Raw genomic sequence first — 14,505 nt, forward strand, 5'->3', positions numbered from 1 at the left:
GAAAAACTCCTTCATAACATCCACCCAAGTGAAGAACACTCTCCAGGAAGTCGTTGTTTCAGTATTTATGTCTACCACAAAGAGAAGACTTCATGAGAGCAAATACAGAGGGTTCACCACAAAGTGCAAACCATTAATCAGCCTTAAAAATAGAAAGGCTAGATTGGACTTTGCTAAAAAACATCTAGAGAAGTCGCTCAGTTCGGGAAAAGCATTCTTTGGATAGATGAAACTAACACCAACCTGTAACAGTATGATGTGAAGAAGAAAGTGTGAATAAGGCTTGGAGCGGCTCATAATCTAAAGCACACCACATCCTTTATAACACATGGTGGAGGCAGTGTGATGGCATGGCATGCATGGCTTCCAATGGCGCTGGGCCACTAGTGTTTATTGATGATGTGACTGAAGACAGAAGCAGCTGGATGAATTCTGAAGTGTACAGGGCGATACTTTCTGCTCAGATTCTACCAAATGCAGCAAGGTTGATTGGACAGCGCATAACAGTAGAGATGAGCAAAGACCCAAAGCTTACTGAAAAAGCAACCCATGAGTTTTTTAAGGCAAAGAAATGGAATATTCAGCAATGCCCGAGTCAATCATCAGATCTCAACCCCATCGAGCGGCATTTCACATTTCACATTCTTAAGACAAAACTTAAGGCAGAAAGACCCACAAAAAAGTAACAACTGAAGCATTTGGGGACATCCATGGCTTCCACACTTCAGGGAGTCATTGTCTGCAGAGGATTCTCCACAAAGTATGAAAAATGAACATGTTATTTGTAACGGGTCTGGGAGGCGGAACCTCTGAGCAACTATACAAGGGGGCGGTCCTTGTAAGGAAGCGGGTGGCTCCCGGGGAAGACGGGCAGGTAGTCACGGCAAGTGACACGGACAGTCTCTGAGTAGAAGGACGGGTATTCACGGCAAGTGACAGGGACAGTCTCTGGGTAGAAGGACAGCAGGCAGGTGGCTGGTGAGCACTCCCAGGTGAGCGGGCGAGAGTCTTTGGACAGGCAGGTGGTCACGGCAAGTGACGGCAGAGCCTCCAGGTAGGCTAGCAGGCAGGTAGCAGGTGAGCGCTCCCAGGTGAGCGGGCAAGAGTCTCTTGACGGGCAGGTGGTCACGGCAAGTGACGGCAGAGCCTCCAGGTAGGCTAGCAGACAGGTAGCAGGTGAGCGCTCCCAGGTGAGCAGGCAAGAGTCTCTGGACAGGCAGGTGGTCACGGCAAGTGACGGCAGAGCCTCCAGGTAGGCTAGCAGACAGGTAGCAGGTGAGCGCTCCCAGGTGAGCAGGCAAGAGTCTCTGGACAGGCAGGTGGTCACGGCAAGTGACAGCGGAGCCTCCAGGTAGGCTAGCAGGCAGGTAGCAGGTGAGCGCTCCCAGGTGAGAAGGCAAGAGTCTCTGGACAGGCAGGTGGTCACGGCAAGTGACAGCGGAGCCTCCAGGTAGGCTAGCAGGCAGGTAGCAGATGAGCGCTCCCAGGTGAGCGGGCAGGCTGGTCCATAGACAGACTGACAGGTGTCGGAAGGCAGACCGTCGGACCGCAGGCTTGCAAGCAGGTAAACGGATATCAGGCAGGTATCAAGCAGGAATCTGGCAGGTGACTGGCAGGTAACTGGTAACGGGACCTGAGGGCTGAAGCAGAGTGAAGGCTTTGCAACAACATTGCTTGGGCACCCCCATTTTGGAGGAGGTGCCTTATATATGGTGAGGTCCTCCGGCCATTGGCCGGGGACTCCTTAGGACGGCGCGCGTCCTAAGCACAGTGGCCGGGAAGCAGCGCGCGCTGCCAGCAGAGCGGGAGGAGGACGCCGGGCACGGAGTGGAGAGGTGAGGGGAACAGCGTCCCTGCCTAGCAGGAGGCAGGGACGCCGACGCTACATTATTTATGGTAATGTTAATTTCTCCAATTACTTTTGAGACCCTCACACGAGGAGGCTTTGTAGAAAAATGTTTGCAATTCCAAAATGGTTCACAGGATCTTTTTGTTCAACCCCTTTAATTAAACCTGAATGTCTCCACTTCAATTGCAGCTCAGTTGTTTCATTTTAAATGAAAAAATAGTGGAATGCAAAGCCCAAATCACAAAGATCCGGTTGCTGTCCAAATATTTCTGGACCTAAGTGTTTTCCTGCTCTTACTATATTGCAGTAGCTCTGGTGTTATGCATTGAGGTGAAGAAAAAAAAGTAGATCAGGGGGGAAGAAGTACTCGTACATAAGAGTCTTTTACGTGTTTAATGCATTTCATCAGTGGGAGAAAATGAGCACTGCAAAATCATAACAAGAGTAACAATACTCAAAATAATAATACTCTAATAATAATAATTGTAATAATAATTAAAAATGTTGACAGTCAATAACCAGTGAAAACATTGCTGCTGTATAAAAAAAGGAAACCGCAACATAAGTGGCAAGAAAAAAACTTGACTATTATATACAAGTATATTAAAATGACAGGATACTCTCGTCCTTTTGAAATATTGAGAAATGTGTATATATTGGATTGTGTTATGGAGTGCTGAGAATCCTGCATTGTTCAGCTATTCCAGTAGAGGGCAGTATTGCTTTACTACTGATTTCACACTAACTTGCCGAGACTCCGAACTTATGTCTTGAAAAACAAATTTAAATAAAACTGACTAAACAATCACTTTACAATTTAATTTTGCACCATAATAAGTTTTCTCGTTAATGATATGTGTAACAATAATGACATTACCTGGAGAACAAATAAAATTGAATCACCTGGTAAATAATAAATCATACTGTCCTGGCCTCTCATCAGAGAACTGTATGTGTGGCTGTACAAGTGCAGACTGACTCTATGGCCCCGATTCATCATTGCGCCTTTGCACCTTGTTTTGTTTGCACCCAACTCATTATTTTATTGCACGTTTTTTTAAGTCTTGTTATATGTTCTCAACTTTTTAGTTTCCACTTTGTGGGCTAAGATGACCAATTACAGGTGTTTTAGTGATTTATCAATTGCGACTTTTTAAAAAGTCACAAAATTTAACGCAACTTCGCCCCAGTCCCCGCCTGTTGTGTTTTTGAGTACGCTTGTTTTTGGGTGCAATTTTCGAGACTTTTGGTGCCAAAATGAGCAAAAAATAGTTCAAGACAGGTAAAAAGCCAATTTCTACACTACACTGCTAAATTCATGAATCGCGTGCGGGATTTTGCTGAATTTGTCACCAAAAAGCGGCAACTAATACACGACAAAAAATGCAGATCATGAATTGGGGTTTATGAATCTGCCTGAAAAAACTTTGAGTTCCATACAGTTCAGTGCTAAAATTGGATAGTCACGCTGCAAATAATCATGATGATTCCCATTATGAAATCTTGAATATTTTAATATGGTGTCATGATCCCCTCTGTAAGAAATTCTAGCTTCTATACTACATATTTCAGGATCCTTTTGATTAAGACATACCACAGAAGAGTCCGCATAATCTCACAAAAGGTATACCATCACTATGGCAAGACTCATGGACAATTAGTAAGGGGGCATCGCAAAAACAACTAGAGGAAGAAGAGGAGAAAAGTAGCGACATAAAACCCATAAACATTTGTTGATGTAAAAAATATATACCTTTTTTAAACATATCTTAATTAAAAACCAATTCAATCGCATAAGGAGTATTTGACACCAATAGTCATGTACAGAGAAAAATGGACGTATCAAACATCGAGCCCTTTTGGTATATCAATACAGTCGATGATTAAATTTACATGCTCCAATCCATACTACCACTCAAGTATTCCCACCAGTCCAGGGCAGTTTGTAAGCCATATATGATTAAATATCTTGTGTATAGAGTATATAGCTACCTTAAATACAGGGAGCCGGGAGCGTACCAATGGCTGGATGGTGTACATCCACCCCAACGCGCATTTTGGCGAACCTTCGTGAGGGGGCATATGGTAGTGTCAGTGTCATCCTTTTAAATGTCCCCACACCAATCACCACGTGCACAAAACCGGATAGCCATGTTCTGATCAATCTGTTTGAGTACCTTTGATGACGCATACCGCGTCATGACGGGTGGGGCTTCCCACAGCGACGGCATCACGTGGCACCCGCATCACGATCAGCTGACCGTGGCGCAGATCCTCACGATGAGATGCCGAAAGCCAGGGGACGCGCCGCAGGCATGACGCGCATGCGTACTTCGGCCCTCAAAGCAAATTACTAGGAGCTTATCATACAGAATGGAAGCGGGAGACTATGAGTATACCGTACATATCCCACCAGGAATTAGAATAACCAAACAATGGATCAGCCAAAAGGTCTGATCTCTATCTACAAAAATTGTCAATTCTGAAAAAAATACAATACTATATGCATATATTGTGACAGATGCAAAGAGTACAAATTTCACCCCCTGACGAAGGACAATGCATTCCGAAATGCGCGTCGGGGCCTTCTCCTGTGATCCCTCCATTTCTCATATACTGGTATGTCAGGCTTTCTACTTATGCTTTATATTGGACACACTATATTTATATAAATGTGCCACTACAATAGCATAGTCACACTGATCTAATAATTGGTACTCTTCAGCTTCTGACATACGTATTGTTTATTTATTCTGTGGATTTGTAACATATCTTGCTTTTTGCATGGCTCTATGTATATTGCTACTATCAGTACGTTGCATTTCTTGGTTTGTGATATGGTGGGATTGCATGTGTTTGCAGCACCACTTTGACCAATTTTCAATAAAGGTCCTTTTATACTCATATTGATTTATGTTTCTTGTAATTTGGACTGGACATTCGGTGGTTCTCCTATCTCCTGTGTTTTCAACCGAATGGTCTGCCATTCATTTTTGTCCACATATTATACACAATTCTTTTATCGTTGTTGGGCCGCTCATATTGACAGACGTGTCTCTATGACATATTCCCATTGTTTGGATGTGGATTTTTTCTAAGTGTATTTGCACTATCACAGTTATGGTATGGTCCTGAACGTGGACACATCCGAGTGGTCAACTGCTGCCTGAATGCCCAATACGTGCTCTCGGATCCTTACTTTCAACTGTCGAGAGGTTAACCCCACATATATAAATCCACAAGGACATGTGGAAAAGTATATAATATACCTAGATGTACAAACGATATGTTTTCGAATCTCGTAAGTCTTAGATCCTGATGAATTATAAAAATGAGTAGCACGTTCAACGTTTGGGCACGCAACACATCGGCCACACGGCCTGCATCCAGGCGCAGGGCCAACCCCGTCAATAAAGGCCCTTTCTGGCGTTTCTTGATAGTGACTTCGTACTAAATGATCACGTACATTTTTAGATGTCCTGATTGTTACACTCAGAGTAGGAGATATAAATTTGGAGATCGTGGGGTCAGTCTGGAGAATGGGCCAAGCCCTAGCTAGACAAAATTTCATGTGGGAGAATTGAGCATGATAGTCGGTGATAAACCTCACTTTATTATTGTTTTTACTCTCCCGTTTCTTATATAGCAGTTCGGAATGTGTAGAATATTTGGCTCGATTGAATGCCTTTTTAATTGCTCTTTTGCTATAACCCCTTTCATAGAATCTGGATTTCAAATCCTCAGCTTGCTTCTCAAACTCTCGATTATCGGAGCAAATCCTACGCAATCGAAGAAATTGGCCCACTGGCACCAATTGGATCATATATTTAGGGTGTGCCGAAGAGGCGTGCAGCAAGGTGTTACTGGCTGTGCTTTTCCTGAAAATACAAGTTTGTAGGAAATTATTATCGTCCTTGTGTATGGATACGTCAAGAAACGTAATTTCCCTTGCATCAAATTGGTATGTTATATGAATATTCATGCTGTTCTTATTTACGGACTGCATGAATTGATGTAACAACTCTTCTGATGCCTACCAGATCAACAATATGTCGTCAATGTACCGCGCCCAATAGGCGACGCGGTCCATTGACGACTCCCGATCCGGCAGGGCACGGTCCTTCTTCCACAGCCACAAGAACAGGTAGGCATGTGAGGGGGCAAAGGAGGCCCCCATGGCTGTCCCCTGGAGCTGCAGGTAGAAGGACCCCAGGATATTTCAGGATCCTGCAGAGTTGGATATATATAAACCTATATACTGATAGAGAATTCAGATTGATGGGGTATGTAAAGCTCTGTTGCATATGATGGCGCTATATAGGTGAACATAATATGTTGCTATACATGGAGGATGGGGGACTTCATAATATCACTGTGAGCGGATACTAAGGATGTCATGCACTACAAAGAAATGGCAGCTTTTCTGATTATCTGGCCCCCATAATGAATGGTTTTGATGAGTGGAAAGTTTTGCTATAATTCTACAGTTATGCTGTAGGTTTGCATAAAAAATAACAAAAAACCTTAAGGATTAATCTTAATATTAAGAATCCTCCTCCAGACACAGGCTGTGTGATAACTTTGTACTCAGTGGGGGCCAAAGTGGATCTTGAGAATGGGGTTAGAAAATGCTTGAATGTTAGGTCCGAGGGAGCTGAAACCTGGTGTAAAATCTTCCGAATGCCCGATTTACAAATGTACCAAATTTGGGGCAGTTCATTCCAGTCATTTGCCTGTAAATTAATATTTGCTTTCTTTTTCCATTTAAAAAAAAAAGTTCAGAGATAGTTAGGACATGATCTAAAACCTTGAGAATCATAGAATCATAGAATGGTAGAGTTGGAAGGGACCTCCTGGGTCATCTGGTCCAACCCCCTGCTCAAAGCAGGATTCACTAAATCATCTCAGACAGATGTCTGTCCAGCCTCTGTTTGAAGACGTTCATTGAAGGGGAACTCACCACCTCTCGTGGCAGCCTGTTCCACTCATTGATCACCCTAACTGTCAAAACGTTTTTTCTAATATCTAATCTGTGTCTCCTCCCATTCAGTTTCATCCCATTGCTTCTAGTCTTTCCTTGTGCAAATGAGAATAGAGATGATCCTTCTACAATGTGACAGCCCTTGACATATTTGTAGACAGTCTTCTTTTTTGCAAGCTAAACATTCCCAAATTCTGCAACCGTTCCTCATAGGACATGGTTTGCAGACCGGTCACCATTCTGGTCGCTCTTCTCTGAACTTGCTCCAGAGAAGAGCCTGATTTACCTAAGTGCCCAAATTGGTCCAGATTAGTTTAGTCAGAAACAGAAATTTATATATATATTTATATACAGTTAAGGAAATAATTATTTGATCCCTTGATGTTTTTGTAAGCTTGCCCACTGACAAAGACATGAACAGTCTATAATTTTAAGGGTAGATTAATTTTAACATTGAGAGATAGACTATCCCCCCAAAAAATCAAGAAAATCACATTGTATAAATTAGATAAATTTATTTGCATTTTGCAGTGAGAAATGAGTATTTGATCCCTCTGGCAAACAACACTTAATAGTCGGTGGCAAAACTCTTGCTGGCAAGCACAGAAGTCAGACGTTGTTTGTAATTGATGATGAGGTTTGCGCACATGTCGGGAGGAATTTTGATCCACTCCTCTTTGCAGATCATCTCTAAATCATTCAGATTTTGAGGCTGTCACTTGGCAACTCGGAGCTTCAACGCCCTCCATAAGTTTTCTATGGGATTAAGGTCTGGAGACTGGCTAGGCCACTCCATGACCTTAATGTGCTTCTTTTTGAGCCACTTGTTTGCTGCCTTGGCTGTATGTTTTGGGTCATTGTCTTGCTGGAAGACCCAGCCACGACTCATTTTTAATGTCCTGGTGGAGGGAAGGAGGTTGTCACTCAGGATTTTACAGTACATGGCTCCATCCATTATCCCATTGATGTAGTCTTGTGCTCTTAGAGAAACACCCCTAAAACATAATGTTTTCTCCTCCATGCTTGACCGTGGGGATAGTGTTTTTGGGTCATTAGTCTTTGAGTTAAAGCCAAAGAGCTCAATTTTTGTCTCATCTGAACACAGCACCTTCTCCCAATAACTCACAAAATCTTCCAGGTGTTCATTGGCAAACTTCAGATGGGCCTGCACATGTGCCTTCTTGAGCAGGGGGACCTTGCAGGCACTGCAGGATTTTAAACCTTTAAGGCGTAATGGGTTACCAATGGTTTCCTTGGTGACTGTCGTCCCAGCTGCCTTGAGATCATTAACAAGTTCCCCCCGTGTTGTTTTAGGCTGATCTCTTATGTTCCTCATGATCACGGATACCCCATGAGGTGAGATTTTGCATAGTGCCCCAGAGGGATGTCAATTAACAGTCATTTTGTATTTCTTCTATTTTCTTACTATTGCGCCAACAGTTGTCTCCTTCTCACCCAGCGTCTTACTTATGGTTTTGTAGCCCATTCCAGCTTTGTGCTGGTCTATGATCTTGTCCCTGACACCCTTAGAAAGCACTTTGGTCTTGCCCATGTTGTAGAGGTTAGAGGCTGACTGATTAATTGAGTCTGTGAACAGGAGTCTTTTATACAGGTGACTATGTAAGATAGCTGTCTTTAATGCAGGTAACGAGTTGATTAGGAGTGTCTACTGGTCTGTAGGAGTCAGAACTCATAATGGTTTGTAGGGGATCAAATACTTATTTTTCACTGCAAAATGCAAATAAATGTATCTAATTTATACAATGTGATTTTCTTAAATTTTTTTGGGATATTATATCTCTCAATATTAAAATTAATCTACCCTTAAAATTCTAGACTGTTCATTAGTGTTGAGCCACCCCCGTAGTGTTCGAGTTCGGTTCGGTTCGTCGAACACCCGTGTGTTCGTCGAACTGTTCGTCGAACACCTTCGAACACCGTTAAAACCAATGGCAGGCAAACAAAAACACATAGAAACACATAGAAAACACCTTCAAAGGTGTCCAAAAGCTGACAAACTGCTCAGAAGACACAACTAACACATGGAAAAGTGACAAGTACATATAGTCATGAGAAAAGAAAAGAGGTGGAGGAGTAAAAGGAGGGGGAGACACAGATATAGGCATGTCATGCCCTTCTAAAATCCAAAAAGTGAGAAGCCGACACGTTCAGTCCGCTCCTGCCCGTGCCACCTCCGTGTCGCCGGGTTTGTGCCAGAGCCGCGGTGAACCCTGACGGCCAGCCCCCCTCTCCCAATACTGGTGCCTGTCCGCTGGTGGGTCGAGCGAGCCCCCCTGTGGTGGAGGCAGCTCTAAGCTTTTTAATTTAAATTTTCTCTCTAATTTGAATGAAAACACTTTAAATCCATTTACAAGGATCTATTGGAGGGCAAGTCTCATGCCAGCAGCCGCGTAATTCCAGCTCCAGTAGCGTCCACTAAAGCTGCTGCAGTTAAAAAGCTTTTATAAGGATCGAGCTCGGCTGTCCACCGCAAGGCATCCTACTGCCAGTCCCAGCCCCTATGCCTTGGGGTGCCTCCTGATGCTCTTCACTGAGTATCCCGTGGTCCCGAAGCATTTCCTTTGAAAAAATTAAGTGTCCAAACTACAGGTGGTGTAGCTTGCTTAACAGCCGGGATAATCCGCTGACTAGCAGACACTGCTACTAGGCACAAAGTATTTCCTGGGCTAGATGCAGTTAAAAATTTGTAATTAGATACTCTCGTTGGATGCTGAGAAAGCATTCCATAAAGTCTCCTGGCACGCCATATATGATTCTCTTAAAAAGCTTGGGGTAGGGGTCTAGGGGAACCTTTTATAGCCAAAATCACGGCCCTGTATCGCAATACGTCACCTAGGCTGAAGATAAATGGAACTGTAGCACCCTGAGGGCTCGGTTGCTAGAGAGGTATTGCACCTCACCCAGAGGTGTGATATCTCACTCTCAGGTAAGGATGGAGTGTGGATCAGGACCCGACACCTGCATGCATTACACCACATTGCCGTGGGGCAGGGCGACCAATATGCCCCTGAGATGGGCACGACAGTCCCTGTCCCTGGCTGGAGTGGGGGGAGGGAACACTGAGGAAGGGGAACCCTGTAGTGCAGGAGCAGGGAGGAGCAGTTCCTGGGTGCATTGAGAAGGGAGTATAAAAGGTGGGCACCATCTTAGTTCAGTGCAGAGAAGTCTGAGCAGAAGTGGCAGGGAGCAGGGGCTCTGCATGAGCTCTGCTCCGGAGGCGGGCCTAGTAACAGAGGCCCAGGCCTGGAAGAGGGAGAAGGAAGGAAGAGGAGCGGAGAAGGCTCCAGGAGCGAGGAACGAAGGGATCCCAGGGGTGCGGACGGGCGAGTCGCCACCGCACGCCCGAATCCACCTGCATGGAGGGGTCAGGCCAAAGGGGGAGACCGGTCCCCGAAACTAGTGGAGGCAGGAAACGACCCTCAGCTAGAAACCGGAGGCTGTGACATTTTATGTGGCGCAGCCCCTCGCTACACCCGCTAGGAGGGCAGCACATAGGGTCAGGGAAACTGGCGCCAAGTTTACCAAGAGGAGGCCCGAGGCAGCCGGACAGAAGGGTTGGTAAGAAAGGCCAGACAAAGGACACACAAAGGGGGTCCTGTGAAGCGCTCCAAAGTTATCTGGGAGTTGTCTGAGCCCCTCACCTGGTGAGCACAGTACGACGTGGGCAGCCGTTACCTGCAGACGTGGTCTGGATAATAAGAACTGTGAGTAAAGGCCCTGGACTGCATCACTGACTCCGTGTCGTTACTGCTGCTGCCCTGCACCATCACCCCCATCCTCCACATACACTGCCCTGAGGCTATACTCCTCCCGTGGGGAGTTATGCTACGCTTTGCTGCACCCACAACACCAGCCTCAGCGGTCTGCCCTGCAGCGGCGTTTCACTCTGACCGCAATCCACGGGTGGCGTAGTCGGACATTTAAACATCAAAACCACATAAATAGTTCCGCCACTGGTTTGATCACCCTGAGCCACGGAACCAGGTCGCCGCCACGAAGACTACAACCACCAGCATCCACCAAAAAGGGTCCGGCTCCGGGTGTCCCAAGGCCCAGGGGGTGCATCAGAACATTTTCATCACCTTTCACAATCACCAATGGGACAAGGCAGGGATGTCCTCTGTCCCCACTCTTATACATCCTAGTGACGGAGCGCCTGCTCTCATCAATTCGCCATAACCCCAATATTAGGTGGATTGAGGTGGGAGGCACCGAGTACAAGTGCTCTCTATTTGCTGATGATGTACTAGTATATATCACTCAATCACATATATCCATCCATGCTGTTATGGCTGAAATAGATCACTTTGTTACATGGTCAAATTTTAAAATCAATGCAGCGAAGTCTGAGGCCCTCGATGTCTCCCTCCCCAAATCCATATAGGATTCCATCCAGTCTAACTTTCCCTTTGCCTGGCCCTCACAGGGTATCAAATACTTAGGAATTCCTATTCATAGAGACCTCTCCCATCTATGTTATCTTAATTTTGGGCCCTTTATTGAACAACTCCATACAGACCACGGTTGGCAAGTTAGAACTGTAAGATTCACTACGTGAACCACTGGTGTTTTGTGGAAAAGCACATGTACACTGTGTTCCAAATTATTATGCAAAAAGTGTTTAGGAGTGATAAGGGAAGAATTTGTTTGTTTGTCAGTTAAACTCATTGATGGTGATGTGTGTCAGGGCTCTTTATATCACTGTAAGCAATTGCAGACACCTGTGCTAATTAGTTTGGCAGGTGTGTCCAATGAAAGGCAAGACTACTTAAGAAGGCTGTCTCACATTATTAAGCAGCCTACATTTTCTGCCAAAATGGGAAAGAAAAAGGATGTGTCGGCTGCTGAGAAGCAACAAATTGTGGAGTGTTTAGGTCAAGGCATGACTACAATCAACATTGTGCGATGATCAGGATGAAGTGTCTTGGCAATCAAGAAGTATGTAGCTGATTCACAGTACACACGTGTGCGTGCTGATAAGGGCAAATTGAGGACTCTTTCCTACAGGCAATTACGTCAGGTTAAAAGAGCAGCGGCAAAAAAGCCTTGTCATAGCAGCAGACAAGTTTTTGAAGCTGCTGGTGCCTCCAACGTCCCCCGAACAACAAGATGCAGGGTCCTTCAGAGGTTTGCAGCTGTGCATATGCCATCCTGTCGACCTCCTCTATCCACTTCACACAAGTAGAAATGGCTCCAGTGGGCCAAACATTACATGAAGACTGATTTCAAAACTGTTTTGTTCACGGATGAGTGCCGTGCAGCGCTCGATGGTCCAGATGGATGGAGTGGAGGATGGCTGGTTGATGGACACCCCACGCAAACACGGCTACAGCGCCAACAAGGAGGAGGTGGAGTAATGTTTTGGGCTGGAATCATGGGGAGAGAGATTGTCGGCCCCTTTAGGATCCCTGAAGGCGCTAAAGATGAACTCCATAATGTATGTGGATTTTCTCAAACAGCACTTCCTGCCATGGTTCAAGAAGAAGAACCATGTATTTCACAGCAAGATCATTTTTTTGCATGATAATGCACCATCTCATGCTGCACATAAAACATCTGCATCTCTGGCTGATATGGGCATAAAAGGGGACAAACTTATGGTGTGACCCCCATGCTCCCCTGACCTCTACCCCATTCAGAACCTCTGGAGCATCATCAAAAGGAGTGTCTATGATGGCGGGAGGCAGTTCACATCTAAGCAACAGCTCTGGGAGGGTATTCTGTCCTCATGCAAAACAATTGAAGCAGAAACCATCCAAAACCTGACAAATTCAATAGACGAGAGAGTTCAGAAGCTCCTTTCGAACAAGGGGTCCTATGTGAAAATGTAACATCACCTAGAATAAAGTTTTGAGTTGAAAACTGTTTGATTTCAGTTTCTAATAACCTGCTAATGCTTATATTTTCAAAAATGACCATTTTTTTGGTCTTTATTAAAATGAAAAGGTTGATCGAAACGTTTGGGGGATCTAAGAGTGTGGCAACCCAGTAGTCATGATTACTTTGAATTCTGACAATATGAGGGTCATGTTGCAGGTAGTGCAGCAAGAAGGCACTTATGTGTCTTGCGCATCTCGGAGCCCCAAAATTATTTTCCGGGCTAGATGCATCTAAAAATTATTATTAATTTTAAATCTGGTGGAGCGTAGTATAGATGGGCTAATAGGATCAGTGCTGCACACTGCTACAAAGCCCAAATTATTTTCCAGTCAAGATAAAGATAAATATGATTAGTAATTTGAAAGCTTAAAACGGTTGGTAGGGTGATTTTAACCAATCATCAAGCTTTTACTCTCCCCAGGATGACACAGGGGTAGAAAAGTCGTTTCGGATCCATGATTTGTTCATCTTTATGAACGTGAGTCTGTCTACATTATCAGTGGAGAGCCGCGTGCGCTTATTTGTCAGCACACCACCAGCAGCGCTGAACACACGTTCAGACAGAACGCTGGCTGCGGGGCATGACAAGATCTCCAAGGCGTAAGTGGCTAGCTCCGGCCATTTATCCAGATTGGAAGCCCAAAAAGAGCAAGGGTCCAGTGACACAGTCATGGCTTCAATGTTTACTTGGAGATACTCCTGTACCATCGTCTCTAGGCGTTGACTATGTGTCAGACTTCTTGTCTCCTGTGGCCTTGCAAAGGATGGGCTAAAAAAGTGGTGAAATGATTCCGCAAAATTGATGTTACCAGCAGATACTGTGGTTCTGTTACGGTTTGAGTGCTGAACACTTGACGGTCCCACGGTTGGCAAGTTGGAACTGTGAGATTCACTACGTGCACCACTGGTGTTTTGTGGAAAAGCACATGTAAGATTGTGCAACAGTCTCTGCTGATACTCCTGCATGCGTGCATCCCTTTCTATGGCAGGAATAATTTCTGCAAATTTACTTTTGTACCGGGGATCTAACAGTGTGGCAACCCAGTAGTCAGGATCATTTCTAATTCTCACAATTCGAGGGTCATGTTGCAGGTAGTGCAGCAAGAAGGCACTCATGTGTGTTGCGCATCCAGGAGCACCATGTCCCTGTTGTGTTGGTGGCGAGGTAACAATCATGCTTCCTTCCTCTGTCCTCTCCCCCCAACCTCGCACAACAGAAATGTGATCAAGGTCTCCCTCATCTGATGAGTCTTCCATCAGTTCGTCCTCCACTTCTTCCTGGGCTCCTGCACCTTCCTCACTAGTTTGGCTGCTACCATGCGCCCTGGTAAAACCATCTCCCCCACCCTCACATGCCTGCCGCCTTGGTTCTGCCGACCGTTTGGACCTTGCAGATGTTAGCCCTTCCGCATACAACTCCTCCTCCTCTACTTCCTCCACCTCCTCTTGTGCCACCACCTGACTCCGAATTCTGTTTAACATGTGCTCCAGCATGTAAATCACCGGAATAGTCATGCTGATAATGGCATCGTCAGCACTAAACATCTTCGTCGCCATTTCAAAACTGTGCAGAAGGGTGCATAGGTCCCTGATCTGAGACCACCCCTCCAGCGTGATTTGCCCCACCTCCGGATCTCGTTGGCCCAGGCTATACGTCAGAACGTATTGCACCAGGGCTTGTCGGTGCTGCCACAGTCGCTGCAACATGTGCAGAGTTGAATTCCACCGGGTAGGCACATCGCATTTTAGCCGGTGAAGTGGCAGGCCCAACGAC

The sequence above is a fragment of the Phyllobates terribilis genome, unplaced genomic scaffold, assembly GCF_046119375.1.
Source record: "Phyllobates terribilis strain yellow unplaced genomic scaffold, ASM4611937v1 Scaffold_2__4_contigs__length_985480577, whole genome shotgun sequence".
In the NCBI taxonomy this organism is placed as follows: domain Eukaryota; kingdom Metazoa; phylum Chordata; class Amphibia; order Anura; family Dendrobatidae; genus Phyllobates; species Phyllobates terribilis.